This window comes from Bos javanicus, chromosome 9 (assembly GCF_032452875.1).
Source record: "Bos javanicus breed banteng chromosome 9, ARS-OSU_banteng_1.0, whole genome shotgun sequence".
Taxonomy (NCBI): domain Eukaryota; kingdom Metazoa; phylum Chordata; class Mammalia; order Artiodactyla; family Bovidae; genus Bos; species Bos javanicus.
The window spans coordinates 19,570,199-19,575,534 of NC_083876.1; the positions used below are offsets into that span (position 1 = coordinate 19,570,199).

General features: G+C 45.8%; 1 pseudogene; it reads left to right on the plus strand.

Annotated features, from left to right (window-relative positions):
• The first annotated feature begins 2,383 nt into the window (after positions 1–2,383).
• LOC133254493 (mitochondrial import inner membrane translocase subunit TIM44-like) lies at positions 2,384–3,244 on the plus strand (annotated as a pseudogene).
• Positions 3,245–5,336: the final 2,092 nt, after the last annotated feature.

Below are 5,336 nucleotides of genomic sequence, written 5' to 3' on the forward strand. Positions count from 1 at the left end.
CTGAGTCGGTGATGCCATCCAACCATCTCATCCTCTGTTGCTCCCTTCTCCTCCTACCTTCAATCTTTCCCAGCATTAGAGTCTTTTTCCAATGAGTCAGCTCTTTGAATCAGGTGGCCAAAGAATTGGAGCTTCAAGCATCAGTCCTTCTAATGCATATTCAAGGTTGATTTCCTTTGGGATTGACTGATTTGATCTCCGTGCTGTCCAAAGGACTCTCAAGAGTCTTCTCCAGCACCACAATTTGAAAGCATCAATTTTTTGGTGCTCAGCCTTCTTTATAGTCCAACTCTCACATCCATACATGACTACTGGAAAAACCATAGCTTTGACGATATGGACCTTTGTTGGCAAAGTGATGTCTCTGCTTTTAAATATGCTATCTAGGTTTGTCAGAGCTCTAGGTAACTAATAAGGACCCACTGTATAGCACAGGGAACTCTATACAATATTCTGTAATAATCTATATGAGAAAAGAATCTAAAAAAGGAGGGCAGGATGTATGTATATGTATAACTGATTCACTTTGCTGTACATCTGAAATTAACACAATGTTGTAAATCAGCTATATTCCAATGAAAAATTTTTAAACAAAGAAATAAAACTTGGAAAGTAAGAAGAAAAAGGAGATAAGGAAATGCAGGAAGGGGGTAGGAAGAATTGCCGCTCAGTTGCTGATATGATATTCCATTGGTCCCTGAGATGGGCCTGGAGCTCTGAAATGATGATTAAATTCTCATCCAATTCCTGAATAAATGCTTCTAATATCAGGCAACTGAGAAGCAAATTGAAACGACATTATTAGAAATAAGTGTCTATGTATAATTTGCAGTCTCTTTGCCTGAAAGAAGAGATTTCATCATCTGTATTCATTGCTTTTGAGACTACTAAACTGAATCTGATATTTCTTCATGTTAAATTGAAGGCTGTAGTTATCAAAATGCTGACAGGTTGAGTTATTGGCTATTTTCAGGGCCCATGGAAAGAGTCTCCCATTAATAACATTCACTGTGTACATTGGTAGCAGAGAATTACTTAGAGCTATCAAATGTGTTATTACAACTTATCCTGTATGCCCTAAAGAAGACATTTTTGACTTGTGGGGGGGAAAAGGATATTTTCAGGGAGTTGACAAATGACAAAATAGCACGGCCTATAATAGGGGGAGAGATGTAGTAATGCAATTCTATAATAACTCAGTTAGAATCTGCCACTCCTTTTTTGGTTGTTTTTCAACAAGGTTTACAATGCTCATCTCTCTTGCTCTCTCCCTCTCTCTCACACACACACACACAATGAGATGAAACCAGAAAACAAGAAGTCAGATGGAGAAATTTGTTTAAAATGTTGATTTATCATGTGGGCTTAAAACTCCCTACCAAAAAAAAATTGACCATTTCCTTTATTTTCTACTGAAAAATCACAACTGTCAGTTTAAGTATACAATCGTGCATTATGTGCCCTTAATGCACATTAAAAAAAAAAAGAAAGAAAGAAAATGTTTTTAAAAGTTCTGATTTTAAATACAAAAGCAATGGTGTAGGGATAAACATGGGGTTATAACACATGGTATGGGTAGCCTTATTTGGCAAATAAGGCTCTCACACTTCCTTTTCGGGGTGTGATTGCCTGCATAAATAGTTCTCAAGCCTTTTGTATATTTCAGCCCAAGAACTATTTTCACAGATTCTCTATGGACCATTGTGGACACAGCCTTCATATCTGATGGCTACATGGACATAACTGTATTCCATACTCCCACAATACAGAAACACACAGGCACAACCCAAGAATGAGTTGAGAAATGACGATGCCTTTTGATGCCTCTCATCCATATGATTGACATACATGTTATAATTCCTGTGTCCCATGTACCCCTGCTGGGCACTAGGAGGGACCCAGGAATAATATACCCAATTCCTGTCCTCAGCAAGGCATCTTTAAGTAACTGGCGAGAGACATAAAAAAAATGGCAAATCACAATATAGTAAGGGAAGTAATTTTGTCATAAAGATACGGAGAGCAGTGCTGTGGAATTCTCAGAATGGACAGATCCACCCTTCCTGAAGTCAGGGAAGACTTCACAGAGAGCTGGATCCTTAAAGGCATAGGATTTCGCCAGACAAAAAGGAGAAAAGGTCTGGAATGAATAAAGTTCTGCTGCTGCTAAGTTGCTTCAGTCGTGTCCGACTCTGTGCGACCCCATAGACGGCAGCCCACCGGGCTCCTCCGTCCCTGGAATTCTCCAGGCAAGAACACTGGAGTGGGTTGCCATTTCCTTCTCCAATTCTAAAAAGCAAATGCTCTAAAAACACAATCAAAGCTTTCCCCCACGTGGGATCCTGCAGCAGGGTGGCGGCGCTGCTGCGGACAGGCTGGTACCATGCCCACGGAGATGGTCTGCAGCGGAGTCCACCTCCGGTCCAGCCAGAACCTGGTGCTGCTACCAGCCGAGCGGAGAGCGGACCCTGTCCAAATCCTGTGCCTTGGGAAACAGAAACGGCTTTCTCTCTCGCTGGCTTCTTAATATCACACAGGAATTAGCCAAAAATAAATAAATGAAAGAAAGTTAAAAAAAAAAAAAAAGTTCTGAGACAAGGCCAGGAAGCCGAGGAGACACAGAACCATCGAATCGGAAATTCTGAGAAGGAAAGAGGCGATCAGGAAAGAAGCTGGGGGAGATCACGGGCAGCGGGAAGGAGAGTCTTGATGAAGTCAGTCAAAGTGACCTTGGCGGGAAAATCAAGGAGGGTGTGGAAGAAGCAGCCACGACAGCTGAGCCGTTGGCTGAGTTGTTGTCCAAAGGCGGGGAGAAGCTCTACTGGACTGCCACCCTCAAAGCTGCCTGCCAGGGTGTGGAGTCCCTCTAGAAGGAGACGGACCAGAGCATCCCCAGGCAGACTGGGCCTACCTGTGGCCGGAGAGAAGTTGAAGGAAGAGGAAGTGTTTGAAGCCAACGAGGAGGCACTGGAGGTCGCTGCACAAGGACTCCAAGTGGGCCCAGCAGCTGAAGGACCTCAGGGACAGCAATGTGGTGCTTGATTGGTTCTTTGAGATGAAGATGAAGTGTGCCAAGAGCAACAACGCCTTGGGCTGGGTGTCCCACAGTGCTGATAGTCAAGGTCAAGGACTTGCTGACAGTCAAGGTCACAGCAAGATGATGGATGCAGAGGCCTGTGCTAATCACCACCTTCCAGGCCCAGTTGGTGATGGTGATCAAGAACCCCAAAGGCGAGTTGGTTGAGAGCGACCTGGACAAGGTACCGCTAATGTTGTACATGTGGGCGCTCTGCCCAGACCAGGATGAGCTGAAACCCTCTGTCTCCTGGTGGCTCCCGGACATCTCAGCCTCCAGCACAGAGCAGCTCCTATGAGCAGGGTGGCCACAACTGAGGCCTCCCGGACTGACCCTCACTCAGGACACGCGGGGTACTGGTGTCCATCTGCAGCAACCAGATTTCTGGGGACAGGACCGTCAGCTCTGTCGCTGCCTTACCAGGCCGGCTGCAGCCCCAGCTGAATGGGGCGAGGAGGGGATGGTCTGCACTGCTGCCCTGCCCGCGGCAGGCTGGTGGCCGCTGGGCCACAGGCGCACAAACCAGGCAGGGCCCAGAGGCTCCCAGCCCCGAGACTCCCTCCCAGGGCTGAGCCGTGGGAGCTGGGCCCACTGGCCACATCAGCCAGGCTGTTTAAGCTCCTTTTTTTTCTTTAACAGTGCCCTGGTTATCCTGCATATAAGCCAGATTTGGAAATAATAAAACACCAAAGTAAAAAAGAGCAAAAAAAAAAAAAGCTTTTCCTGATACCAGCATGCAGATCACACAAAAGACCTTTTCAGATCCCTGAACCATCCGTCTGAAGTCTTGGGTTCTTACTGTAGCAGAGCCTAGATTCTTCTTTCCAGTACATTTGTGTGATGGTCTTGTTGGAGTCACAGATCAGATCACAGTATGTGAAGGTGAGGATGGAGTTTCCTGAAAAGAGAAGAAACTCCTGGAATCAGTCATCTTGGGAAATACTCAGGCCTTGGATAAGAAATAAAGATTTTGTAAGCCACTTAGGAGAGAAAGTTTTCCTTCTCTCTGGGGCTAAGGTTCTAAGGCAGGGATATTCCTGGAGCTTTTCTGATATTGGGATGAGGGTAGGGCCTCGCTGATGGTTCAGAGGGTAAAGAATCTGCCTGCAATGTAGGAGACCCAGGTTTGATCCCTGGTTCTGGAGGATCCCCTGAAAAAGAGAATGGCTACCAACTCCAGTATTCTTGCTGGAGAATTCCATGGACAGAGGAAGAAGCCTTCCAGGCTGCAGTCCATGGAATCACAAAGAGCTGGACACGACTGAGCGACTAACACACACGAGTAAAACTAAGACATTCAGCATCAGACGTACCCTCTGTCACTGGCCTGCCTTCTTGATCTCTGAGTCACAAGCTGCAGTTTCATGCTGCAGATGGAAATTTTCCATGAGGGTTACTCAGTAGGAAACATGTCATTCTGTCTGCATGGTTGTCATCAGGTCCTGTTCTGTAACAGCTAGGCTGCAACATTAGCTGCAGTAACAAACAGCCCAAAAACCTCTATGGCATAAAACAGGGAACATTTATTTCTTGTTTATCTACATGTTTAATGCGGGCATGTGCCTTGTGTGGCCTCTGCTTAAAGCTGTTATCTCTTCGGGCCCTTAAACCTCCCCCCCCACCCCGCCCAGCAGTGGTGGATGTGACTTCCGCTGGTCCAAAGTGATGCCACACATGGGCAAAGGCAGCAGAATGATGGTGGCCACAGACCCCGATCCCATATTCCAAAGGAATCACTTGAGTCCTTGGATGAAGGGTATACGGCTTTAATTAGGAAAATGATAATCAAATTTGAAATGTACTGAGCAGGCAGTTAGCTTTCCTGACAAAATAACTCTGTAACGATGGTCTGGTCATAGGAAGGTGAAGAAAGAGAGATGATGGAATAAGCAGAGAAGAGAGGATGAGTGAAGCTTGAGAAGCAAATAGAGACATAAGAGAAGTGAAGGCAAGAAGGAGATTCATGAGCGTGAGTATTGCCCATCTTCCCCCGAGGTGGCTTTGGCACAGCTTTCTCCTCCTCCTCTGATGCTCCATGGTTGTTCATTTCTCTAGGTTCTGACTACTTAATTGAACCAAGAAAGACCTGTAGGCAAGAGGAGGCAGAAGGGAAGGGCACGATGATGTGGGCACAGTAAGTCTCCTACATATGAACCTTTAAGTTGCTAACTATCAAAGATGCAAATGTGCATCTGGCTCTAGCAAGGAACCAGAACCATCAACGTGCCATCAATGTCAGGCGTGAGTGAGACTGCAGCTT